We start from the raw sequence: 22,500 nt of genomic DNA on the forward strand, positions 1-22,500 counted from the left end.
GTTTTGTCTGCAAGCTAAAGATGACAAGGGCCCTTTTGTACTCAGCCACACGTCGGGGAGACCGGTAGCTCGCCGTGATCGTATAGTGGTTAGTACTCTGCGTTGTGGCCGCAGCAACCCCGGTTCGAATCCGGGTCACGGCAAGTTGTTCTGGGTGCCTTTGAAATTGAGCTCCACGTTACCACCTCTCCTCACCCCGTCCGTCAGACCACTTTTTTTTTGTGTTGCACGGTGCGTCCTTGACGTGCTCTGGATGTTTGAGTGAATTGCCACTGGGACCTTCTTTGAGAGCACGAGCTCTCAGGTTTGAACCCTCAGAGAAAAGACTGAAAACCAAACGCTCCCATTTAGTTTGGAAGAATCTTGCTTCAGAGAGAATATGGTGCTGGTATACTTTCTAATCGCTAGGTGTCAGTACACTCGCTGGCAGTTACCTAGAGTGCAGTGGACTTGCTATTTGCTCCAAACAACTGCGCCTTTGAAGCAAGTTTACAATAACGAAAAGAGCGCGGCAAGTCCACAGCATTAAAGCATGTAAAGATGCTTTCCAGACAAGAAGCAGTGAGATGTTGTTCTTTTTCCTAGCATTATCGTCGGTTGATTATTATTAGCCGTCTAATAGGCTGCATTCCCACTAATGCGCAAGTATATTTTGACATAGCAGACGTTTGGACGGCCGTTCTTAATCGTCGAAGAATTGAATGCGATGCATGGGAGAATCTTTTTTTTTTCTTTCAGCCGATACGATTCATTTTGATGTGGGTTCCCACGCAACACGCACGCATCTCGGGCAAGAGCCCGGATAGCTCAGTCGGTAGAGCATCAGACTTTTAATCTGAGGGTCCAGGGTTCAAGTCCCTGTTCGGGCGATCGAGCCTCTTTTTTTTGAGGAGGGCTACGTTTTGCTGTTGAGTTCGTGCACTGCACCTGCACTGGCCTCGGGCAGCGACGCTGCAAGGCACCAAGCGAAATGACAAGCCCCCTTCAGCCAGCTTGTAGTCGTGGCCGAGTGGTTAAGGCGATGGACTAGAAATCCATTGGGGTATCCCCGCGCAGGTTCGAATCCTGCTGACTACGTTTGACAGCATGCGCCTGCTTTAGGTTGAAACCTTGCTAAAACTTTAGGAAAAGAAAAAAAGTCACTGTGACAATATTACCCTTGAAAAGAGTTATGTTGGCAAGGAGTAGTTTTGTCTGCAAGCTAAAGATGACAAGGGCCCTTTTGTACTCAGCCACACGTCGGGGAGACCGGTAGCTCGCCGTGATCGTATAGTGGTTAGTACTCTGCGTTGTGGCCGCAGCAACCCCGGTTCGAATCCGGGTCACGGCAAGTTGTTCTGGGTGCCTTTGAAATTGAGCTCCACGTTACCACCTCTCCTCACCCCGTCCGTCAGACCACTTTTTTTTTTTTGTTGCACGGTGCGTCCTTGACGTGCTCTGGATGTTTGAGTGAATTGCCACTGGGACCTTCTTTGAGAGCACGAGCTCTCAGGTTTGAACCCTCAGAGAAAAGACTGAAAACCAAACGGTCCCATTTAGTTTGGAAGAATCTTGCTTCAGAGAGAATATGGTGCTGGTATACTTTCTAATCGCTAGGTGTCAGTACACTCGCTGGCAGTTACCTAGAGTGCAGTGGACTTGCTATTTGCTCCAAACAACTGCGCCTTTGAAGCAAGTTTACAATAACGAAAAGAGCGCGGCAAGTCCACAGCATTAAAGCATGTAAAGATGCTTTCCAGACAAGAAGCAGTGAGATGTTGTTCTTTTTCCTAGCATTATCGTCGGTTGATTATTATTAGCCGTCTAATAGGCTGCATTCCCACTAATGCGCAAGTATATTTTGACATAGCAGACGTTTGGACGGCCGTTCTTAATCGTCGAAGAATTGAATGCGATGCATGGGAGAATCTTTTTTTTTTCTTTCAGCCGATACGATTCATTTTGATGTGGGTTCCCACGCAACACGCACGCATCTCGGGCAAGAGCCCGGATAGCTCAGTCGGTAGAGCATCAGACTTTTAATCTGAGGGTCCAGGGTTCAAGTCCCTGTTTGGGCGATCGAGCCTCTTTTTTTTGAGGAGGGCTACGTTTTGCTGTTGAGTTCGTGCACTGCACCTGCACTGGCCTCGGGCAGCGACGCTGCAAGGCACCAAGCGAAATGACAAGCCCCCTTCAGCCAGCTTGTAGTCGTGGCCGAGTGGTTAAGGCGATGGACTAGAAATCCATTGGGGTATCCCCGCGCAGGTTCGAATCCTGCCGACTACGTTTGACAGCATGCGCCTGCTTTAGGTTGAAACCTTGCTAAAACTTTAGGAAAAGAAAAAAAGTCACTGTGACAATATTACCTTTTACCAATATTACCTTTTAAAAGAGTTATGTTGGCAAGGAATAGTTTTGTCTGCAAGCTAAAGATGACAAGGGCCCTTTTGTACTCAGCCACACGTCGGGGAGACCGGTAGCTCGCCGTGATCGTATAGTGGTTAGTACTCTGCGTTGTGGCCACAGCAACCCCGGTTCGAATCCGGGTCACTGCAAGTTTTTCTGGGTGCCTTTGAAATTGAGCTCCACGTTACCACCTCTCCTCACCCCGTCCGTCAGACCACTTTTTTTTTTTTGTTGCACGGTGCGTCCTTGACGTGCTCTGGATGTTTGAGTGAATTGCCACTGGGACCTTCTTTGAGAGCACGAGCTCTCAGGTTTGAACCCTCAGAGAAAAGACTGAAAACCAAACGGTCCCATTTAGTTTGGAAGAATCTTGCTTCAGAGAGAATATGGTGCTGGTATACTTTCTAATCGCTAGGTGTCAGTACACTCGCTGGCAGTTACCTAGAGTGCAGTGGACTTGCTATTTGCTCCAAACAACTGCGCTTTGAAGCAAGTTTACAATAACGAAAAGAGCGCGGCAAGTCCACAGCATTAAAGCATGTAAAGATGCTTTCCAGACAAGAAGCAGTGAGATGTTGTTCTTTTTCCTAGCATTATCGTCGGTTGATTATTATTAGCCGTCTAATAGGCTGCATTCCCACTAATGCGCAAGTATATTTTGACATAGCAGACGTTTGGACGGCCGTTCTTAATCGTCGAAGAATTGAATGCGATGCATGGGAGAATCTTTTTTTTTTCTTTCAGCCGATACGATTCATTTTGATGTGGGTTCCCACGCAACACGCACGCATCTCGGGCAAGAGCCCGGATAGCTCAGTCGGTAGAGCATCAGACTTTTAATCTGAGGGTCCAGGGTTCAAGTCCCTGTTCGGGCGATCGAGCCTCTTTTTTTTGAGGAGGGCTACGTTTTGCTGTTGAGTTCGTGCACTGCACCTGCACTGGCCTCGGGCAGCGACGCTGCAAGGCACCAAGTGAAATGACAAGCCCCCTTCAGCCAGCTTGTAGTCGTGGCCGAGTGGTTAAGGCGATGGACTAGAAATCCATTGGGGTATCCCCGCCCAGGTTCGAATCCTGCCGACTACGTTTGACAGCATGCGCCTGCTTTAGGTTGAAACCTTGCTAAAACTTTATGAAAAGAAAAAAAGTCACTGTGACAATATTACCCTTGAAAAGAGTTATGTTGGCAAGGAATAGTTTTGTCTGCAAGCTAAAGATGACAAGGGCCCTTTTGTACTCAGCCACACGTCGGGGAGACCGGTAGCTCGCCGTGATCGTATAGTGGTTAGTACTCTGCGTTGTGGCCGCAGCAGCCCCGGTTCGAATCCGGTTCACGGCAAGTTGTTCTGGGTGCCTTTGAAATTGAGCTCCACGTTACCACCTCACCCCGTCCGTCAGACCACTTTTTTTTGTTGTTGCACGGTGCGTCCTTGACGTGCTCTGGATGTTTGAGTGAATTGCCACTGGGACCTTCTTTGAGAGCACGAGCTCTCAGGTTTGAACCCTCAGAGAAAAGACTGAAAACCAAACGCTCCCATTTAGTTTGGAAGAATCTTGCTTCAGAGAGAATATGGTGCTGGTATACTTTCTAATCGCTAGGTGTCAGTACACTCGCTGGCTGTTACCTAGAGTGCAGTGGACTTGCTATTTGCTCCAAACAACTGCGCCTTTGAAGCAAGTTTACAATAACGAAAAGAGCGCGGCAAGTCCACAGCATTAAAGCATGTAAAGATGCTTTCCAGACAAGAAGCAGTGAGATGTTGTTCTTTTTCCTAGCATTATCGTCGGTTGATTATTATTAGCCGTCTAATAGGCTGCATTCCCACTAACGCGCAAGTATATTTTGACATAGCAGACGTTTGGACGGCCGTTCTTAATCGTCGAATAATTGAATGCGATGCATGGGAGAATCTTTTTTTTTTCTTTCAGCCGATACGATTCATTTTGATGTGGGTTCCCACGCAACACGCACGCATCTCGGGCAAGAGCCCGGATAGCTCAGTCGGTAGAGCATCAGACTTTTAATCTGAGGGTCCAGGGTTCAAGTCCCTGTTTGGGCGATCGAGTCTCTTTTTTTTGAGGAGGGCTACGTTTTGCTGTTGAGTTCGTGCACTGCACCTGCACTGGCCTCGGGCAGCGACGCTGCAAGGCACCAAGCGAAATGACAAGCCCCCTTCAGCCAGCTTGTAGTCGTGGCCGAGTGGTTAAGGCGATGGACTAGAAATCCATTGGGGTATCCCCGCGCAGGTTCGAATCCTGCCGACTACGTTTGACAGCATGCGCCTGCTTTAGGTTGAAACCTTGCTAAAACTTTAGGAAAAGAAAAAAAGTCACTGTGACAATATTACCCTTGAAAAGAGTTATGTTGGCAAGGAATAGTTTTGTCTGCAAGCTAAAGATGACAAGGGCCCTTTTGTACTCAGCCACACGTCGGGGAGACCGGTAGCTCGCCGTGATCGTATAGTGGTTAGTACTCTGCGTTGTGGCCGCAGCAGCCCCGGTTCGAATCCGGTTCACGGCAAGTTGTTCTGGGTGCCTTTGAAATTGAGCTCCACGTTACCACCTCACCCCGTCCGTCAGACCACTTTTTTTTGTTGTTGCACGGTGCGTCCTTGATGTGCTCTGGATGTTTGAGTGAATTGCCACTGGGACCTTCTTTGAGAGCACGAGCTCTCAGGTTTGAACCCTCAGAGAAAAGACTGAAAACCAAACGCTCCCATTTAGTTTGGAAGAATCTTGCTTCAGAGAGAATATGGTGCTGGTATACTTTCTAATCGCTAGGTGTCAGTACACTCGCTGGCTGTTACCTAGAGTGCAGTGGACTTGCTATTTGCTCCAAACAACTGCGCCTTTGAAGCAAGTTTACAATAACGAAAAGAGCGCGGCAAGTCCACAGCATTAAAGCATGTAAAGATGCTTTCCAGACAAGAAGCAGTGAGATGTTGTTCTTTTTCCTAGCATTATCGTCGGTTGATTATTATTAGCCGTCTAATAGGCTGCATTCCCACTAATGCGCAAGTATATTTTGACATAGCAGACGTTTGGACGGCCGTTCTTAATCGTCGAAGAATTGAATGCGATGCATGGGAGAATCTTTTTTTTTTCTTTCAGCCGATACGATTCATTTTGATGTGGGTTCCCACGCAACACGCACGCATCTCGGGCAAGAGCCCGGATAGCTCAGTCGGTAGAGCATCAGACTTTTAATCTGAGGGTCCAGGGTTCAAGTCCCTGTTCGGGCGATCGAGTCTCTTTTTTTTGAGGAGGGCTACGTTTTGCTGTTGAGTTCGTGCACTGCACCTGCACTGGCCTCGGGCAGCGACGCTGCAAGGCACCAAGCGAAATGACAAGCCCCCTTCAGCCAGCTTGTAGTCGTGGCCGAGTGGTTAAGGCGATGGACTAGAAATCCATTGGGGTATCCCCGCGCAGGTTCGAATCCTGCCGACTACGTTTGACAGCATGCGCCTGCTTTAGGTTGAAACTTTGCTAAAACTTTAGGAAAAGAAAAAAAGTCACTGTGACAATATTACCCTTGAAAAGAGTTATGTTGGCAAGGAATAGTTTTGTCTGCAAGCTAAAGATGACAAGGGCCCTTTTGTACTCAGCCACACGTCGGGGAGACCGGTAGCTCGCCGTGATCGTATAGTGGTTAGTACTCTGCGTTGTGGCCGCAGCAGCCCCGGTTCGAATCCGGTTCACGGCAAGTTGTTCTGGGTGCCTTTGAAATTGAGCTCCTCCTCACCCCGTCCGTCAGACCACTTTTTTTGTTGTTGCACGGTGCGTCCTTGACGTGCTCTGGATGTTTGAGTGAATTGCCACTGGGACCTTCTTTGAGAGCACGAGCTCTCAGGTTTGAACCCTCAAAGAAAAGACTGAAAACCAAACGCTCCCATTTAGTTTGGAAGAATCTTGCTTCAGAGAGAATATGGTGCTGGTATACTTTCTAATCGCTAGGTGTCAGTACACTCGCTGGCAGTTACCTAGAGTGCAGTGGACTTGCTATTTGCTCCAAACAACTGCGCCTTTGAAGCAAGTTTACAATAACGAAAAGAGCGCGGCAAGTCCACAGCATTAAAGCATGTAAAGATGCTTTCCAGACAAGAAGCAGTGAGATGTTGTTCTTTTTCCTAGCGTTATCGTCGGTTGATTATTATTAGCCGTCTAATAGGCTGCATTCCCACTAATGCGCAAGTATATTTTGACATAGCAGACGTTTGGACGGCCGTTCTTAATCGTCGAAGAATTGAATGCGATGCATGGGAGAATCTTTTTTTTTTCTTTCAGCCGATACGATTCATTTTGATGTGGGTTCCCACGCAACACGCACGCATCTCGGGCAAGAGCCCGGATAGCTCAGTCGGTAGAGCATCAGACTTTTAATCTGAGGGTCCAGGGTTCAAGTCCCTGTTCGGGCGATCGAGCCTCTTTTTTTTGAGGAGGGCTACGTTTTGCTGTTGAGTTCGTGCACTGCACCTGCACTGGCCTCGGGCAGCGACGCTGCAAGGCACCAACTGAAATGACAAGCCCCCTTCAGCCAGCTTGTAGTCGTGGCCGAGTGGTTAAGGCGATGGACTAGAAATCCATTGGGGTATCCCCGCCCAGGTTCGAATCCTGCCGACTACGTTTGACAGCATGCGCCTGCTTTAGGTTGAAACCTTGCTAAAACTTTATGAAAAGAAAAAAAGTCACTGTGACAATATTACCCTTGAAAAGAGTTATGTTGGCAAGGAATAGTTTTGTCTGCAAGCTAAAGATGACAAGGGCCCTTTTGTACTCAGCCACACGTCGGGGAGACCGGTAGCTCGCCGTGATCGTATAGTGGTTAGTACTCTGCGTTGTGGCCGCAGCAACCCCGGTTCGAATCCGGGTCACGGCAAGTTGTTCTGGGTGCCTTTGAAATTGAGCTCCACGTTACCACCTCTCCTCACCCCGTCCGTCAGACCACTTTTTTTTTGTGTTGCACGGTGCGTCCTTGACGTGCTCTGGATGTTTGAGTGAATTGCCACTGGGACCTTCTTTGAGAGCACGAGCTCTCAGGTTTGAACCCTCAGAGAAAAGACTGAAAACCAAACGCTCCCATTTAGTTTGGAAGAATCTTGCTTCAGAGAGAATATGGTGCTGGTATACTTTCTAATCGCTAGGTGTCAGTACACTCGCTGGCAGTTACCTAGAGTGCAGTGGACTTGCTATTTGCTCCAAACAACTGCGCCTTTGAAGCAAGTTTACAATAACGAAAAGAGCGCGGCAAGTCCACAGCATTAAAGCATGTAAAGATGCTTTCCAGACAAGAAGCAGTGAGATGTTGTTCTTTTTCCTAGCATTATCGTCGGTTGATTATTATTAGCCGTCTAATAGGCTGCATTCCCACTAATGCGCAAGTATATTTTGACATAGCAGACGTTTGGACGGCCGTTCTTAATCGTCGAAGAATTGAATGCGATGCATGGGAGAATCTTTTTTTTTTCTTTCAGCCGATACGATTCATTTTGATGTGGGTTCCCACGCAACACGCACGCATCTCGGGCAAGAGCCCGGATAGCTCAGTCGGTAGAGCATCAGACTTTTAATCTGAGGGTCCAGGGTTCAAGTCCCTGTTCGGGCGATCGAGCCTCTTTTTTTTGAGGAGGGCTACGTTTTGCTGTTGAGTTCGTGCACTGCACCTGCACTGGCCTCGGGCAGCGACGCTGCAAGGCACCAAGCGAAATGACAAGCCCCCTTCAGCCAGCTTGTAGTCGTGGCCGAGTGGTTAAGGCGATGGACTAGAAATCCATTGGGGTATCCCCGCGCAGGTTCGAATCCTGCTGACTACGTTTGACAGCATGCGCCTGCTTTAGGTTGAAACCTTGCTAAAACTTTAGGAAAAGAAAAAAAGTCACTGTGACAATATTACCCTTGAAAAGAGTTATGTTGGCAAGGAGTAGTTTTGTCTGCAAGCTAAAGATGACAAGGGCCCTTTTGTACTCAGCCACACGTCGGGGAGACCGGTAGCTCGCCGTGATCGTATAGTGGTTAGTACTCTGCGTTGTGGCCGCAGCAACCCCGGTTCGAATCCGGGTCACGGCAAGTTGTTCTGGGTGCCTTTGAAATTGAGCTCCACGTTACCACCTCTCCTCACCCCGTCCGTCAGACCACTTTTTTTTTTTTGTTGCACGGTGCGTCCTTGACGTGCTCTGGATGTTTGAGTGAATTGCCACTGGGACCTTCTTTGAGAGCACGAGCTCTCAGGTTTGAACCCTCAGAGAAAAGACTGAAAACCAAACGGTCCCATTTAGTTTGGAAGAATCTTGCTTCAGAGAGAATATGGTGCTGGTATACTTTCTAATCGCTAGGTGTCAGTACACTCGCTGGCAGTTACCTAGAGTGCAGTGGACTTGCTATTTGCTCCAAACAACTGCGCCTTTGAAGCAAGTTTACAATAACGAAAAGAGCGCGGCAAGTCCACAGCATTAAAGCATGTAAAGATGCTTTCCAGACAAGAAGCAGTGAGATGTTGTTCTTTTTCCTAGCATTATCGTCGGTTGATTATTATTAGCCGTCTAATAGGCTGCATTCCCACTAATGCGCAAGTATATTTTGACATAGCAGACGTTTGGACGGCCGTTCTTAATCGTCGAAGAATTGAATGCGATGCATGGGAGAATCTTTTTTTTTTCTTTCAGCCGATACGATTCATTTTGATGTGGGTTCCCACGCAACACGCACGCATCTCGGGCAAGAGCCCGGATAGCTCAGTCGGTAGAGCATCAGACTTTTAATCTGAGGGTCCAGGGTTCAAGTCCCTGTTTGGGCGATCGAGCCTCTTTTTTTTGAGGAGGGCTACGTTTTGCTGTTGAGTTCGTGCACTGCACCTGCACTGGCCTCGGGCAGCGACGCTGCAAGGCACCAAGCGAAATGACAAGCCCCCTTCAGCCAGCTTGTAGTCGTGGCCGAGTGGTTAAGGCGATGGACTAGAAATCCATTGGGGTATCCCCGCGCAGGTTCGAATCCTGCCGACTACGTTTGACAGCATGCGCCTGCTTTAGGTTGAAACCTTGCTAAAACTTTAGGAAAAGAAAAAAAGTCACTGTGACAATATTACCTTTTACCAATATTACCTTTTAAAAGAGTTATGTTGGCAAGGAATAGTTTTGTCTGCAAGCTAAAGATGACAAGGGCCCTTTTGTACTCAGCCACACGTCGGGGAGACCGGTAGCTCGCCGTGATCGTATAGTGGTTAGTACTCTGCGTTGTGGCCACAGCAACCCCGGTTCGAATCCGGGTCACTGCAAGTTTTTCTGGGTGCCTTTGAAATTGAGCTCCACGTTACCACCTCTCCTCACCCCGTCCGTCAGACCACTTTTTTTTTTTTGTTGCACGGTGCGTCCTTGACGTGCTCTGGATGTTTGAGTGAATTGCCACTGGGACCTTCTTTGAGAGCACGAGCTCTCAGGTTTGAACCCTCAGAGAAAAGACTGAAAACCAAACGGTCCCATTTAGTTTGGAAGAATCTTGCTTCAGAGAGAATATGGTGCTGGTATACTTTCTAATCGCTAGGTGTCAGTACACTCGCTGGCAGTTACCTAGAGTGCAGTGGACTTGCTATTTGCTCCAAACAACTGCGCTTTGAAGCAAGTTTACAATAACGAAAAGAGCGCGGCAAGTCCACAGCATTAAAGCATGTAAAGATGCTTTCCAGACAAGAAGCAGTGAGATGTTGTTCTTTTTCCTAGCATTATCGTCGGTTGATTATTATTAGCCGTCTAATAGGCTGCATTCCCACTAATGCGCAAGTATATTTTGACATAGCAGACGTTTGGACGGCCGTTCTTAATCGTCGAAGAATTGAATGCGATGCATGGGAGAATCTTTTTTTTTTCTTTCAGCCGATACGATTCATTTTGATGTGGGTTCCCACGCAACACGCACGCATCTCGGGCAAGAGCCCGGATAGCTCAGTCGGTAGAGCATCAGACTTTTAATCTGAGGGTCCAGGGTTCAAGTCCCTGTTCGGGCGATCGAGCCTCTTTTTTTTGAGGAGGGCTACGTTTTGCTGTTGAGTTCGTGCACTGCACCTGCACTGGCCTCGGGCAGCGACGCTGCAAGGCACCAAGTGAAATGACAAGCCCCCTTCAGCCAGCTTGTAGTCGTGGCCGAGTGGTTAAGGCGATGGACTAGAAATCCATTGGGGTATCCCCGCCCAGGTTCGAATCCTGCCGACTACGTTTGACAGCATGCGCCTGCTTTAGGTTGAAACCTTGCTAAAACTTTATGAAAAGAAAAAAAGTCACTGTGACAATATTACCCTTGAAAAGAGTTATGTTGGCAAGGAATAGTTTTGTCTGCAAGCTAAAGATGACAAGGGCCCTTTTGTACTCAGCCACACGTCGGGGAGACCGGTAGCTCGCCGTGATCGTATAGTGGTTAGTACTCTGCGTTGTGGCCGCAGCAGCCCCGGTTCGAATCCGGTTCACGGCAAGTTGTTCTGGGTGCCTTTGAAATTGAGCTCCACGTTACCACCTCACCCCGTCCGTCAGACCACTTTTTTTTGTTGTTGCACGGTGCGTCCTTGACGTGCTCTGGATGTTTGAGTGAATTGCCACTGGGACCTTCTTTGAGAGCACGAGCTCTCAGGTTTGAACCCTCAGAGAAAAGACTGAAAACCAAACGCTCCCATTTAGTTTGGAAGAATCTTGCTTCAGAGAGAATATGGTGCTGGTATACTTTCTAATCGCTAGGTGTCAGTACACTCGCTGGCTGTTACCTAGAGTGCAGTGGACTTGCTATTTGCTCCAAACAACTGCGCCTTTGAAGCAAGTTTACAATAACGAAAAGAGCGCGGCAAGTCCACAGCATTAAAGCATGTAAAGATGCTTTCCAGACAAGAAGCAGTGAGATGTTGTTCTTTTTCCTAGCATTATCGTCGGTTGATTATTATTAGCCGTCTAATAGGCTGCATTCCCACTAATGCGCAAGTATATTTTGACATAGCAGACGTTTGGACGGCCGTTCTTAATCGTCGAATAATTGAATGCGATGCATGGGAGAATCTTTTTTTTTTCTTTCAGCCGATACGATTCATTTTGATGTGGGTTCCCACGCAACACGCACGCATCTCGGGCAAGAGCCCGGATAGCTCAGTCGGTAGAGCATCAGACTTTTAATCTGAGGGTCCAGGGTTCAAGTCCCTGTTTGGGCGATCGAGTCTCTTTTTTTTGAGGAGGGCTACGTTTTGCTGTTGAGTTCGTGCACTGCACCTGCACTGGCCTCGGGCAGCGACGCTGCAAGGCACCAAGCGAAATGACAAGCCCCCTTCAGCCAGCTTGTAGTCGTGGCCGAGTGGTTAAGGCGATGGACTAGAAATCCATTGGGGTATCCCCGCGCAGGTTCGAATCCTGCCGACTACGTTTGACAGCATGCGCCTGCTTTAGGTTGAAACCTTGCTAAAACTTTAGGAAAAGAAAAAAAGTCACTGTGACAATATTACCCTTGAAAAGAGTTATGTTGGCAAGGAATAGTTTTGTCTGCAAGCTAAAGATGACAAGGGCCCTTTTGTACTCAGCCACACGTCGGGGAGACCGGTAGCTCGCCGTGATCGTATAGTGGTTAGTACTCTGCGTTGTGGCCGCAGCAGCCCCGGTTCGAATCCGGTTCACGGCAAGTTGTTCTGGGTGCCTTTGAAATTGAGCTCCACGTTACCACCTCACCCCGTCCGTCAGACCACTTTTTTTTGTTGTTGCACGGTGCGTCCTTGATGTGCTCTGGATGTTTGAGTGAATTGCCACTGGGACCTTCTTTGAGAGCACGAGCTCTCAGGTTTGAACCCTCAGAGAAAAGACTGAAAACCAAACGCTCCCATTTAGTTTGGAAGAATCTTGCTTCAGAGAGAATATGGTGCTGGTATACTTTCTAATCGCTAGGTGTCAGTACACTCGCTGGCTGTTACCTAGAGTGCAGTGGACTTGCTATTTGCTCCAAACAACTGCGCCTTTGAAGCAAGTTTACAATAACGAAAAGAGCGCGGCAAGTCCACAGCATTAAAGCATGTAAAGATGCTTTCCAGACAAGAAGCAGTGAGATGTTGTTCTTTTTCCTAGCATTATCGTCGGTTGATTATTATTAGCCGTCTAATAGGCTGCATTCCCACTAATGCGCAAGTATATTTTGACATAGCAGACGTTTGGACGGCCGTTCTTAATCGTCGAAGAATTGAATGCGATGCATGGGAGAATCTTTTTTTTTTCTTTCAGCCGATACGATTCATTTTGATGTGGGTTCCCACGCAACACGCACGCATCTCGGGCAAGAGCCCGGATAGCTCAGTCGGTAGAGCATCATACTTTTAATCTGAGGGTCCAGGGTTCAAGTCCCTGTTCGGGCGATCGAGTCTCTTTTTTTTGAGGAGGGCTACGTTTTGCTGTTGAGTTCGTGCACTGCACCTGCACTGGCCTCGGGCAGCGACGCTGCAAGGCACCAAGCGAAATGACAAGCCCCCTTCAGCCAGCTTGTAGTCGTGGCCGAGTGGTTAAGGCGATGGACTAGAAATCCATTGGGGTATCCCCGCGCAGGTTCGAATCCTGCCGACTACGTTTGACAGCATGCGCCTGCTTTAGGTTGAAACTTTGCTAAAACTTTAGGAAAAGAAAAAAAGTCACTGTGACAATATTACCCTTGAAAAGAGTTATGTTGGCAAGGAATAGTTTTGTCTGCAAGCTAAAGATGACAAGGGCCCTTTTGTACTCAGCCACACGTCGGGGAGACCGGTAGCTCGCCGTGATCGTATAGTGGTTAGTACTCTGCGTTGTGGCCGCAGCAGCCCCGGTTCGAATCCGGTTCACGGCAAGTTGTTCTGGGTGCCTTTGAAATTGAGCTCCACGTCACCTCCTCACCCCGTCCGTCAGACCACTTTTTTTGTTGTTGCACGGTGCGTCCTTGACGTGCTCTGGATGTTTGAGTGAATTGCCACTGGGACCTTCTTTGAGAGCACGAGCTCTCAGGTTTGAACCCTCAAAGAAAAGACTGAAAACCAAACGCTCCCATTTAGTTTGGAAGAATCTTGCTTCAGAGAGAATATGGTGCTGGTATACTTTCTAATCGCTAGGTGTCAGTACACTCGCTGGCAGTTACCTAGAGTGCAGTGGACTTGCTATTTGCTCCAAACAACTGCGCCTTTGAAGCAAGTTTACAATAACGAAAAGAGCGCGGCAAGTCCACAGCATTAAAGCATGTAAAGATGCTTTCCAGACAAGAAGCAGTGAGATGTTGTTCTTTTTCCTAGCGTTATCGTCGGTTGATTATTATTAGCCGTCTAATAGGCTGCATTCCCACTAATGCGCAAGTATATTTTGACATAGCAGACGTTTGGACGGCCGTTCTTAATCGTCGAAGAATTGAATGCGATGCATGGGAGAATCTTTTTTTTTTCTTTCAGCCGATACGATTCATTTTGATGTGGGTTCCCACGCAACACGCACGCATCTCGGGCAAGAGCCCGGATAGCTCAGTCGGTAGAGCATCAGACTTTTAATCTGAGGGTCCAGGGTTCAAGTCCCTGTTCGGGCGATCGAGCCTCTTTTTTTTGAGGAGGGCTACGTTTTGCTGTTGAGTTCGTGCACTGCACCTGCACTGGCCTCGGGCAGCGACGCTGCAAGGCACCAACTGAAATGACAAGCCCCCTTCAGCCAGCTTGTAATCGTGGCCGAGTGGTTAAGGCGATGGACTAGAAATCCATTGGGGTATCCCCGCCCAGGTTCGAATCCTGCCGACTACGTTTGACAGCATGCGCCTGCTTTAGGTTGAAACCTTGCTAAAACTTTATGAAAAGAAAAAAAGTCACTGTGACAATATTACCCTTGAAAAGAGTTATGTTGGCAAGGAATAGTTTTGTCTGCAAGCTAAAGATGACAAGGGCCCTTTTGTACTCAGCCACACGTCGGGGAGACCGGTAGCTCGCCGTGATCGTATAGTGGTTAGTACTCTGCGTTGTGGCCGCAGCAACCCCGGTTCGAATCCGGGTCACGGCAAGTTGTTCTGGGTGCCTTTGAAATTGAGCTCCACGTTACCACCTCTCCTCACCCCGTCCGTCAGACCACTTTTTTTTTGTGTTGCACGGTGCGTCCTTGACGTGCTCTGGATGTTTGAGTGAATTGCCACTGGGACCTTCTTTGAGAGCACGAGCTCTCAGGTTTGAACCCTCAGAGAAAAGACTGAAAACCAAACGCTCCCATTTAGTTTGGAAGAATCTTGCTTCAGAGAGAATATGGTGCTGGTATACTTTCTAATCGCTAGGTGTCAGTACACTCGCTGGCAGTTACCTAGAGTGCAGTGGACTTGCTATTTGCTCCAAACAACTGCGCCTTTGAAGCAAGTTTACAATAACGAAAAGAGCGCGGCAAGTCCACAGCATTAAAGCATGTAAAGATGCTTTCCAGACAAGAAGCAGTGAGATGTTGTTCTTTTTCCTAGCATTATCGTCGGTTGATTATTATTAGCCGTCTAATAGGCTGCATTCCCACTAATGCGCAAGTATATTTTGACATAGCAGACGTTTGGACGGCCGTTCTTAATCGTCGAAGAATTGAATGCGATGCATGGGAGAATCTTTTTTTTTTCTTTCAGCCGATACGATTCATTTTGATGTGGGTTCCCACGCAACACGCACGCATCTCGGGCAAGAGCCCGGATAGCTCAGTCGGTAGAGCATCAGACTTTTAATCTGAGGGTCCAGGGTTCAAGTCCCTGTTCGGGCGATCGAGCCTCTTTTTTTTGAGGAGGGCTACGTTTTGCTGTTGAGTTCGTGCACTGCACCTGCACTGGCCTCGGGCAGCGACGCTGCAAGGCACCAAGCGAAATGACAAGCCCCCTTCAGCCAGCTTGTAGTCGTGGCCGAGTGGTTAAGGCGATGGACTAGAAATCCATTGGGGTATCCCCGCGCAGGTTCGAATCCTGCTGACTACGTTTGACAGCATGCGCCTGCTTTAGGTTGAAACCTTGCTAAAACTTTAGGAAAAGAAAAAAAGTCACTGTGACAATATTACCCTTGAAAAGAGTTATGTTGGCAAGGAGTAGTTTTGTCTGCAAGCTAAAGATGACAAGGGCCCTTTTGTACTCAGCCACACGTCGGGGAGACCGGTAGCTCGCCGTGATCGTATAGTGGTTAGTACTCTGCGTTGTGGCCGCAGCAACCCCGGTTCGAATCCGGGTCACGGCAAGTTGTTCTGGGTGCCTTTGAAATTGAGCTCCACGTTACCACCTCTCCTCACCCCGTCCGTCAGACCACTTTTTTTTTTTTGTTGCACGGTGCGTCCTTGACGTGCTCTGGATGTTTGAGTGAATTGCCACTGGGACCTTCTTTGAGAGCACGAGCTCTCAGGTTTGAACCCTCAGAGAAAAGACTGAAAACCAAACGGTCCCATTTAGTTTGGAAGAATCTTGCTTCAGAGAGAATATGGTGCTGGTATACTTTCTAATCGCTAGGTGTCAGTACACTCGCTGGCAGTTACCTAGAGTGCAGTGGACTTGCTATTTGCTCCAAACAACTGCGCCTTTGAAGCAAGTTTACAATAACGAAAAGAGCGCGGCAAGTCCACAGCATTAAAGCATGTAAAGATGCTTTCCAGACAAGAAGCAGTGAGATGTTGTTCTTTTTCCTAGCATTATCGTCGGTTGATTATTATTAGCCGTCTAATAGGCTGCATTCCCACTAATGCGCAAGTATATTTTGACATAGCAGACGTTTGGACGGCCGTTCTTAATCGTCGAAGAATTGAATGCGATGCATGGGAGAATCTTTTTTTTTTCTTTCAGCCGATACGATTCATTTTGATGTGGGTTCCCACGCAACACGCACGCATCTCGGGCAAGAGCCCGGATAGCTCAGTCGGTAGAGCATCAGACTTTTAATCTGAGGGTCCAGGGTTCAAGTCCCTGTTTGGGCGATCGAGCCTCTTTTTTTTGAGGAGGGCTACGTTTTGCTGTTGAGTTCGTGCACTGCACCTGCACTGGCCTCGGGCAGCGACGCTGCAAGGCACCAAGCGAAATGACAAGCCCCCTTCAGCCAGCTTGTAGTCGTGGCCGAGTGGTTAAGGCGATGGACTAGAAATCCATTGGGGTATCCCCGCGCAGGTTCGAATCCTGCCGACTACGTTTGACAGCATGCGCCTGCTTTAGGTTGAAACCTTGCTAAAACTTTAGGAAAAGAAAAAAAGTCACTGTGACAATATTACCTTTTACCAATATTACCTTTTAAAAGAGTTATGTTGGCAAGGAATAGTTTTGTCTGCAAGCTAAAGATGACAAGGGCCCTTTTGTACTCAGCCACACGTCGGGGAGACCGGTAGCTCGCCGTGATCGTATAGTGGTTAGTACTCTGCGTTGTGGCCACAGCAACCCCGGTTCGAATCCGGGTCACTGCAAGTTTTTCTGGGTGCCTTTGAAATTGAGCTCCACGTTACCACCTCTCCTCACCCCGTCCGTCAGACCACTTTTTTTTTTTTGTTGCACGGTGCGTCCTTGACGTGCTCTGGATGTTTGAGTGAATTGCCACTGGGACCTTCTTTGAGAGCACGAGCTCTCAGGTTTGAACCCTCAGAGAAAAGACTGAAAACCAAACGGTCCCATTTAGTTTGGAAGAATCTTGCTTCAGAGAGAATATGGTGCTGGTATACTTTCTAATCGCTAGGTGTCAGTACACTCGCTGGCAGTTACCTAGAGTGCAGTGGACTTGCTATTTGCTCCAAACAACTGCGCTTTGAAGCAAGTTTACAATAACGAAAAGAGCGCGGCAAGTCCACAGCATTAAAGCATGTAAAGATGCTTTCCAGACAAGAAGCAGTGAGATGTTGTTCTTTTTCCTAGCATTATCGTCGGTTGATTATTATTAGCCGTCTAATAGGCTGCATTCCCACTAATGCGCAAGTATATTTTGACATAGCAGACGTTTGGACGGCCGTTCTTAATCGTCGAAGAATTGAATGCGATGCATGGGAGAATCTTTTTTTTTTCTTTCAGCCGATACGATTCATTTTGATGTGGGTTCCCACGCAACACGCACGCATCTCGGGCAAGAGCCCGGATAGCTCAGTCGGTAGAGCATCAGACTTTTAATCTGAGGGTCCAGGGTTCAAGTCCCTGTTCGGGCGATCGAGCCTCTTTTTTTTGAGGAGGGCTACGTTTTGCTGTTGAGTTCGTGCACTGCACCTGCACTGGCCTCGGGCAGCGACGCTGCAAGGCACCAAGTGAAATGACAAGCCCCCTTCAGCCAGCTTGTAGTCGTGGCCGAGTGGTTAAGGCGATGGACTAGAAATCCATTGGGGTATCCCCGCCCAGGTTCGAATCCTGCCGACTACGTTTGACAGCATGCGCCTGCTTTAGGTTGAAACCTTGCTAAAACTTTATGAAAAGAAAAAAAGTCACTGTGACAATATTACCCTTGAAAAGAGTTATGTTGGCAAGGAATAGTTTTGTCTGCAAGCTAAAGATGACAAGGGCCCTTTTGTACTCAGCCACACGTCGGGGAGACCGGTAGCTCGCCGTGATCGTATAGTGGTTAGTACTCTGCGTTGTGGCCGCAGCAGCCCCGGTTCGAATCCGGTTCACGGCAAGTTGTTCTGGGTGCCTTTGAAATTGAGCTCCACGTTACCACCTCACCCCGTCCGTCAGACCACTTTTTTTTGTTGTTGCACGGTGCGTCCTTGACGTGCTCTGGATGTTTGAGTGAATTGCCACTGGGACCTTCTTTGAGAGCACGAGCTCTCAGGTTTGAACCCTCAGAGAAAAGACTGAAAACCAAACGCTCCCATTTAGTTTGGAAGAATCTTGCTTCAGAGAGAATATGGTGCTGGTATACTTTCTAATCGCTAGGTGTCAGTACACTCGCTGGCTGTTACCTAGAGTGCAGTGGACTTGCTATTTGCTCCAAACAACTGCGCCTTTGAAGCAAGTTTACAATAACGAAAAGAGCGCGGCAAGTCCACAGCATTAAAGCATGTAAAGATGCTTTCCAGACAAGAAGCAGTGAGATGTTGTTCTTTTTCCTAGCATTATCGTCGGTTGATTATTATTAGCCGTCTAATAGGCTGCATTCCCACTAATGCGCAAGTATATTTTGACATAGCAGACGTTTGGACGGCCGTTCTTAATCGTCGAATAATTGAATGCGATGCATGGGAGAATCTTTTTTTTTTCTTTCAGCCGATACGATTCATTTTGATGTGGGTTCCCACGCAACACGCACGCATCTCGGGCAAGAGCCCGGATAGCTCAGTCGGTAGAGCATCAGACTTTTAATCTGAGGGTCCAGGGTTCAAGTCCCTGTTTGGGCGATCGAGTCTCTTTTTTTTGAGGAGGGCTACGTTTTGCTGTTGAGTTCGTGCACTGCACCTGCACTGGCCTCGGGCAGCGACGCTGCAAGGCACCAAGCGAAATGACAAGCCCCCTTCAGCCAGCTTGTAGTCGTGGCCGAGTGGTTAAGGCGATGGACTAGAAATCCATTGGGGTATCCCCGCGCAGGTTCGAATCCTGCCGACTACGTTTGACAGCATGCGCCTGCTTTAGGTTGAAACCTTGCTAAAACTTTAGGAAAAGAAAAAAAGTCACTGTGACAATATTACCCTTGAAAAGAGTTATGTTGGCAAGGAATAGTTTTGTCTGCAAGCTAAAGATGACAAGGGCCCTTTTGTACTCAGCCACACGTCGGGGAGACCGGTAGCTCGCCGTGATCGTATAGTGGTTAGTACTCTGCGTTGTGGCCGCAGCAGCCCCGGTTCGAATCCGGTTCACGGCAAGTTGTTCTGGGTGCCTTTGAAATTGAGCTCCACGTTACCACCTCACCCCGTCCGTCAGACCACTTTTTTTTGTTGTTGCACGGTGCGTCCTTGACGTGCTCTGGATGTTTGAGTGAATTGCCACTGGGACCTTCTTTGAGAGCACGAGCTCTCAGGTTTGAACCCTCAGAGAAAAGACTGAAAACCAAACGCTCCCATTTAGTTTGGAAGAATCTTGCTTCAGAGAGAATATGGTGCTGGTATACTTTCTAATCGCTAGGTGTCAGTACACTCGCTGGCTGTTACCTAGAGTGCAGTGGACTTGCTATTTGCTCCAAACAACTGCGCCTTTGAAGCAAGTTTACAATAACGAAAAGAGCGCGGCAAGTCCACAGCATTAAAGCATGTAAAGATGCTTTCCAGACAAGAAGCAGTGAGATGTTGTTCTTTTTCCTAGCATTATCGTCGGTTGATTATTATTAGCCGTCTAATAGGCTGCATTCCCACTAATGCGCAAGTATATTTTGACATAGCAGACGTTTGGACGGCCGTTCTTAATCGTCGAAGAATTGAATGCGATGCATGGGAGAATCTTTTTTTTTTCTTTCAGCCGATACGATTCATTTTGATGTGGGTTCCCACGCAACACGCACGCATCTCGGGCAAGAGCCCGGATAGCTCAGTCGGTAGAGCATCAGACTTTTAATCTGAGGGTCCAGGGTTCAAGTCCCTGTTCGGGCGATCGAGTCTCTTTTTTTTGAGGAGGGCTACGTTTTGCTGTTGAGTTCGTGCACTGCACCTGCACTGGCCTCGGGCAGCGACGCTGCAAGGCACCAAGCGAAATGACAAGCCCCCTTCAGCCAGCTTGTAGTCGTGGCCGAGTGGTTAAGGCGATGGACTAGAAATCCATTGGGGTATCCCCGCGCAGGTTCGAATCCTGCCGACTACGTTTGACAGCATGCGCCTGCTTTAGGTTGAAACTTTGCTAAAACTTTAGGAAAAGAAAAAAAGTCACTGTGACAATATTACCCTTGAAAAGAGTTATGTTGGCAAGGAATAGTTTTGTCTGCAAGCTAAAGATGACAAGGGCCCTTTTGTACTCAGCCACACGTCGGGGAGACCGGTAGCTCGCCGTGATCGTATAGTGGTTAGTACTCTGCGTTGTGGCCGCAGCAGCCCCGGTTCGAATCCGGTTCACGGCAAGTTGTTCTGGGTGCCTTTGAAATTGAGCTCCACGTCACCTCCTCACCCCGTCCGTCAGACCACTTTTTTTGTTGTTGCACGGTGCGTCCTTGACGTGCTCTGGATGTTTGAGTGAATTGCCACTGGGACCTTCTTTGAGAGCACGAGCTCTCAGGTTTGAACCCTCAAAGAAAAGACTGAAAACCAAACGCTCCCATTTAGTTTGGAAGAATCTTGCTTCAGAGAGAATATGGTGCTGGTATACTTTCTAATCGCTAGGTGTCAGTACACTCGCTGGCAGTTACCTAGAGTGCAGTGGACTTGCTATTTGCTCCAAACAACTGCGCCTTTGAAGCAAGTTTACAATAACGAAAAGAGCGCGGCAAGTCCACAGCATTAAAGCATGTAAAGATGCTTTCCAGACAAGAAGCAGTGAGATGTTGTTCTTTTTCCTAGCGTTATCGTCGGTTGATTATTATTAGCCGTCTAATAGGCTGCATTCCCACTAATGCGCAAGTATATTTTGACATAGCAGACGTTTGGACGGCCGTTCTTAATCGTCGAAGAATTGAATGCGATGCATGGGAGAATCTTTTTTTTTTCTTTCAGCCGATACGATTCATTTTGATGTGGGTTCCCACGCAACACGCACGCATCTCGGGCAAGAGCCCGGATAGCTCAGTCGGTAGAGCATCAGACTTTTAATCTGAGGGTCCAGGGTTCAAGTCCCTGTTCGGGCGATCGAGCCTCTTTTTTTTGAGGAGGGCTACGTTTTGCTGTTGAGTTCGTGCACTGCACCTGCACTGGCCTCGGGCAGCGACGCTGCAAGGCACCAACTGAAATGACAAGCCCCCTTCAGCCAGCTTGTAGTCGTGGCCGAGTGGTTAAGGCGATGGACTAGAAATCCATTGGGGTATCCCCGCCCAGGTTCGAATCCTGCCGACTACGTTTGACAGCATGCGCCTGCTTTAGGTTGAAACCTTGCTAAAACTTTATGAAAAGAAAAAAAGTCACTGTGACAATATTACCCTTGAAAAGAGTTATGTTGGCAAGGAATAGTTTTGTCTGCAAGCTAAAGATGACAAGGGCCCTTTTGTACTCAGCCACACGTCGGGGAGACCGGTAGCTCGCCGTGATCGTATAGTGGTTAGTACTCTGCGTTGTGGCCGCAGCAACCCCGGTTCGAATCCGGGTCACGGCAAGTTGTTCTGGGTGCCTTTGAAATTGAGCTCCACGTTACCACCTCTCCTCACCCCGTCCGTCAGACCACTTTTTTTTTGTGTTGCACGGTCTGTCCTTGACGTGCTCTGGATGTTTGAGTGAATTGCCACTGGGACCTTCTTTGAGAGCACGAGCTCTCAGGTTTGAACCCTCAGAGAAAAGACTGAAAACCAAACGCTCCCATTTAGTTTGGAAGAATCTTGCTTCAGAGAGAATATGGTGCTGGTATACTTTCTAATCGCTAGGTGTCAGTACACTCGCTGGCAGTTACCTAGAGTGCAGTGGACTTGCTATTTGCTCCAAACAACTGCGCCTTTGAAGCAAGTTTACAATAACGAAAAGAGCGCGGCAAGTCCACAGCATTAAAGCATGTAAAGATGCTTTCCAGACAAGAAGCAGTGAGATGTTGTTCTTTTTCCTAGCATTATCGTCGGTTGATTATTATTAGCCGTCTAATAGGCTGCATTCCCACTAATGCGCAAGTATATTTTGACATAGCAGACGTTTGGACGGCCGTTCTTAATCGTCGAAGAATTGAATGCGATGCATGGGAGAATCTTTTTTTTTTCTTTCAGCCGATACGATTCATTTTGATGTGGGTTCCCACGCAACACGCACGCATCTCGAGCAAGAGCCCGGATAGCTCAGTCGGTAGAGCATCAGACTTTTAATCTGAGGGTCCAGGGTTCAAGTCCCTGTTCGGGCGATCGAGCCTCTTTTTTTTGAGGAGGGCTACGTTTTGCTGTTGAGTTCGTGCACTGCACCTGCACTGGCCTCGGGCAGCGACGCTGCAAGGCACCAAGCGAAATGACAAGCCCCCTTCAGCCAGCTTGTAGTCGTGGCCGAGTGGTTAAGGCGATGGATTAGAAATCCATTGGGGTATCCCCGTGCAGGTTCGAATCCTGCTGACTACGTTTGACAGCATGCGCCTGCTTTAGGTTGAAACCTTGCTAAAACTTTAGGAAAAGAAAAAAAG

The 22,500-nt window shown here is 48.2% G+C and overlaps 42 non-coding genes across 42 annotated transcripts; all 42 read left to right on the top strand.

The window, feature by feature from the left end:
- The first annotated feature begins 71 nt into the window (after window positions 1–71).
- Window positions 72–143, top strand: trnah-gug (transfer RNA histidin (anticodon GUG)). Its single transcript has one exon. It is a non-coding gene; the product is annotated as a tRNA-His (tRNA).
- A 653-nt stretch (window positions 144–796) lies between these two features.
- Window positions 797–869, top strand: trnak-uuu (transfer RNA lysine (anticodon UUU)). The gene has a single exon. It is a non-coding gene; the product is annotated as a tRNA-Lys (tRNA).
- Window positions 870–995: 126 nt separating this feature from the next.
- On the top strand, window positions 996–1,077 carry trnas-aga (transfer RNA serine (anticodon AGA)). The gene has a single exon. It is a non-coding gene; the product is annotated as a tRNA-Ser (tRNA).
- A 181-nt stretch (window positions 1,078–1,258) lies between these two features.
- trnah-gug (transfer RNA histidin (anticodon GUG)) lies at window positions 1,259–1,330 on the top strand. Its single transcript has one exon. It is a non-coding gene; the product is annotated as a tRNA-His (tRNA).
- A 654-nt stretch (window positions 1,331–1,984) lies between these two features.
- On the top strand, window positions 1,985–2,057 carry trnak-uuu (transfer RNA lysine (anticodon UUU)). The gene has a single exon. It is a non-coding gene; the product is annotated as a tRNA-Lys (tRNA).
- Window positions 2,058–2,183: 126 nt separating this feature from the next.
- On the top strand, window positions 2,184–2,265 carry trnas-aga (transfer RNA serine (anticodon AGA)). Its single transcript has one exon. It is a non-coding gene; the product is annotated as a tRNA-Ser (tRNA).
- A 922-nt stretch (window positions 2,266–3,187) lies between these two features.
- On the top strand, window positions 3,188–3,260 carry trnak-uuu (transfer RNA lysine (anticodon UUU)). Its single transcript has one exon. It is a non-coding gene; the product is annotated as a tRNA-Lys (tRNA).
- Window positions 3,261–3,386: 126 nt separating this feature from the next.
- On the top strand, window positions 3,387–3,468 carry trnas-aga (transfer RNA serine (anticodon AGA)). The gene has a single exon. It is a non-coding gene; the product is annotated as a tRNA-Ser (tRNA).
- Window positions 3,469–4,369: 901 nt separating this feature from the next.
- On the top strand, window positions 4,370–4,442 carry trnak-uuu (transfer RNA lysine (anticodon UUU)). Its single transcript has one exon. It is a non-coding gene; the product is annotated as a tRNA-Lys (tRNA).
- A 126-nt stretch (window positions 4,443–4,568) lies between these two features.
- Window positions 4,569–4,650, top strand: trnas-aga (transfer RNA serine (anticodon AGA)). The gene has a single exon. It is a non-coding gene; the product is annotated as a tRNA-Ser (tRNA).
- A 901-nt stretch (window positions 4,651–5,551) lies between these two features.
- On the top strand, window positions 5,552–5,624 carry trnak-uuu (transfer RNA lysine (anticodon UUU)). Its single transcript has one exon. It is a non-coding gene; the product is annotated as a tRNA-Lys (tRNA).
- Window positions 5,625–5,750: 126 nt separating this feature from the next.
- trnas-aga (transfer RNA serine (anticodon AGA)) lies at window positions 5,751–5,832 on the top strand. Its single transcript has one exon. It is a non-coding gene; the product is annotated as a tRNA-Ser (tRNA).
- Window positions 5,833–6,724: 892 nt separating this feature from the next.
- trnak-uuu (transfer RNA lysine (anticodon UUU)) lies at window positions 6,725–6,797 on the top strand. Its single transcript has one exon. It is a non-coding gene; the product is annotated as a tRNA-Lys (tRNA).
- A 126-nt stretch (window positions 6,798–6,923) lies between these two features.
- On the top strand, window positions 6,924–7,005 carry trnas-aga (transfer RNA serine (anticodon AGA)). The gene has a single exon. It is a non-coding gene; the product is annotated as a tRNA-Ser (tRNA).
- A 181-nt stretch (window positions 7,006–7,186) lies between these two features.
- Window positions 7,187–7,258, top strand: trnah-gug (transfer RNA histidin (anticodon GUG)). Its single transcript has one exon. It is a non-coding gene; the product is annotated as a tRNA-His (tRNA).
- A 653-nt stretch (window positions 7,259–7,911) lies between these two features.
- trnak-uuu (transfer RNA lysine (anticodon UUU)) lies at window positions 7,912–7,984 on the top strand. The gene has a single exon. It is a non-coding gene; the product is annotated as a tRNA-Lys (tRNA).
- A 126-nt stretch (window positions 7,985–8,110) lies between these two features.
- Window positions 8,111–8,192, top strand: trnas-aga (transfer RNA serine (anticodon AGA)). Its single transcript has one exon. It is a non-coding gene; the product is annotated as a tRNA-Ser (tRNA).
- Window positions 8,193–8,373: 181 nt separating this feature from the next.
- On the top strand, window positions 8,374–8,445 carry trnah-gug (transfer RNA histidin (anticodon GUG)). Its single transcript has one exon. It is a non-coding gene; the product is annotated as a tRNA-His (tRNA).
- Window positions 8,446–9,099: 654 nt separating this feature from the next.
- trnak-uuu (transfer RNA lysine (anticodon UUU)) lies at window positions 9,100–9,172 on the top strand. Its single transcript has one exon. It is a non-coding gene; the product is annotated as a tRNA-Lys (tRNA).
- A 126-nt stretch (window positions 9,173–9,298) lies between these two features.
- Window positions 9,299–9,380, top strand: trnas-aga (transfer RNA serine (anticodon AGA)). Its single transcript has one exon. It is a non-coding gene; the product is annotated as a tRNA-Ser (tRNA).
- Window positions 9,381–10,302: 922 nt separating this feature from the next.
- Window positions 10,303–10,375, top strand: trnak-uuu (transfer RNA lysine (anticodon UUU)). The gene has a single exon. It is a non-coding gene; the product is annotated as a tRNA-Lys (tRNA).
- Window positions 10,376–10,501: 126 nt separating this feature from the next.
- On the top strand, window positions 10,502–10,583 carry trnas-aga (transfer RNA serine (anticodon AGA)). Its single transcript has one exon. It is a non-coding gene; the product is annotated as a tRNA-Ser (tRNA).
- A 901-nt stretch (window positions 10,584–11,484) lies between these two features.
- On the top strand, window positions 11,485–11,557 carry trnak-uuu (transfer RNA lysine (anticodon UUU)). Its single transcript has one exon. It is a non-coding gene; the product is annotated as a tRNA-Lys (tRNA).
- A 126-nt stretch (window positions 11,558–11,683) lies between these two features.
- trnas-aga (transfer RNA serine (anticodon AGA)) lies at window positions 11,684–11,765 on the top strand. The gene has a single exon. It is a non-coding gene; the product is annotated as a tRNA-Ser (tRNA).
- Window positions 11,766–12,865: 1,100 nt separating this feature from the next.
- On the top strand, window positions 12,866–12,947 carry trnas-aga (transfer RNA serine (anticodon AGA)). Its single transcript has one exon. It is a non-coding gene; the product is annotated as a tRNA-Ser (tRNA).
- Window positions 12,948–13,847: 900 nt separating this feature from the next.
- On the top strand, window positions 13,848–13,920 carry trnak-uuu (transfer RNA lysine (anticodon UUU)). The gene has a single exon. It is a non-coding gene; the product is annotated as a tRNA-Lys (tRNA).
- A 389-nt stretch (window positions 13,921–14,309) lies between these two features.
- trnah-gug (transfer RNA histidin (anticodon GUG)) lies at window positions 14,310–14,381 on the top strand. Its single transcript has one exon. It is a non-coding gene; the product is annotated as a tRNA-His (tRNA).
- A 653-nt stretch (window positions 14,382–15,034) lies between these two features.
- On the top strand, window positions 15,035–15,107 carry trnak-uuu (transfer RNA lysine (anticodon UUU)). The gene has a single exon. It is a non-coding gene; the product is annotated as a tRNA-Lys (tRNA).
- Window positions 15,108–15,233: 126 nt separating this feature from the next.
- Window positions 15,234–15,315, top strand: trnas-aga (transfer RNA serine (anticodon AGA)). The gene has a single exon. It is a non-coding gene; the product is annotated as a tRNA-Ser (tRNA).
- Window positions 15,316–15,496: 181 nt separating this feature from the next.
- On the top strand, window positions 15,497–15,568 carry trnah-gug (transfer RNA histidin (anticodon GUG)). Its single transcript has one exon. It is a non-coding gene; the product is annotated as a tRNA-His (tRNA).
- A 654-nt stretch (window positions 15,569–16,222) lies between these two features.
- Window positions 16,223–16,295, top strand: trnak-uuu (transfer RNA lysine (anticodon UUU)). Its single transcript has one exon. It is a non-coding gene; the product is annotated as a tRNA-Lys (tRNA).
- Window positions 16,296–16,421: 126 nt separating this feature from the next.
- Window positions 16,422–16,503, top strand: trnas-aga (transfer RNA serine (anticodon AGA)). Its single transcript has one exon. It is a non-coding gene; the product is annotated as a tRNA-Ser (tRNA).
- A 922-nt stretch (window positions 16,504–17,425) lies between these two features.
- trnak-uuu (transfer RNA lysine (anticodon UUU)) lies at window positions 17,426–17,498 on the top strand. The gene has a single exon. It is a non-coding gene; the product is annotated as a tRNA-Lys (tRNA).
- A 126-nt stretch (window positions 17,499–17,624) lies between these two features.
- Window positions 17,625–17,706, top strand: trnas-aga (transfer RNA serine (anticodon AGA)). Its single transcript has one exon. It is a non-coding gene; the product is annotated as a tRNA-Ser (tRNA).
- A 901-nt stretch (window positions 17,707–18,607) lies between these two features.
- On the top strand, window positions 18,608–18,680 carry trnak-uuu (transfer RNA lysine (anticodon UUU)). The gene has a single exon. It is a non-coding gene; the product is annotated as a tRNA-Lys (tRNA).
- Window positions 18,681–18,806: 126 nt separating this feature from the next.
- Window positions 18,807–18,888, top strand: trnas-aga (transfer RNA serine (anticodon AGA)). The gene has a single exon. It is a non-coding gene; the product is annotated as a tRNA-Ser (tRNA).
- Window positions 18,889–19,789: 901 nt separating this feature from the next.
- On the top strand, window positions 19,790–19,862 carry trnak-uuu (transfer RNA lysine (anticodon UUU)). Its single transcript has one exon. It is a non-coding gene; the product is annotated as a tRNA-Lys (tRNA).
- A 126-nt stretch (window positions 19,863–19,988) lies between these two features.
- Window positions 19,989–20,070, top strand: trnas-aga (transfer RNA serine (anticodon AGA)). The gene has a single exon. It is a non-coding gene; the product is annotated as a tRNA-Ser (tRNA).
- A 900-nt stretch (window positions 20,071–20,970) lies between these two features.
- On the top strand, window positions 20,971–21,043 carry trnak-uuu (transfer RNA lysine (anticodon UUU)). The gene has a single exon. It is a non-coding gene; the product is annotated as a tRNA-Lys (tRNA).
- A 126-nt stretch (window positions 21,044–21,169) lies between these two features.
- trnas-aga (transfer RNA serine (anticodon AGA)) lies at window positions 21,170–21,251 on the top strand. The gene has a single exon. It is a non-coding gene; the product is annotated as a tRNA-Ser (tRNA).
- Window positions 21,252–21,432: 181 nt separating this feature from the next.
- trnah-gug (transfer RNA histidin (anticodon GUG)) lies at window positions 21,433–21,504 on the top strand. Its single transcript has one exon. It is a non-coding gene; the product is annotated as a tRNA-His (tRNA).
- A 653-nt stretch (window positions 21,505–22,157) lies between these two features.
- Window positions 22,158–22,230, top strand: trnak-uuu (transfer RNA lysine (anticodon UUU)). Its single transcript has one exon. It is a non-coding gene; the product is annotated as a tRNA-Lys (tRNA).
- The last annotated feature ends 270 nt before the right edge of the window (window positions 22,231–22,500 follow it).

This window comes from Rhinichthys klamathensis, unplaced genomic scaffold (genome assembly GCF_029890125.1).
Source record: "Rhinichthys klamathensis goyatoka isolate OS25496 unplaced genomic scaffold, OSU_Roscu_1.1 h1tg000313l_1, whole genome shotgun sequence".
NCBI lineage: Eukaryota > Metazoa > Chordata > Actinopteri > Cypriniformes > Leuciscidae > Rhinichthys > Rhinichthys klamathensis.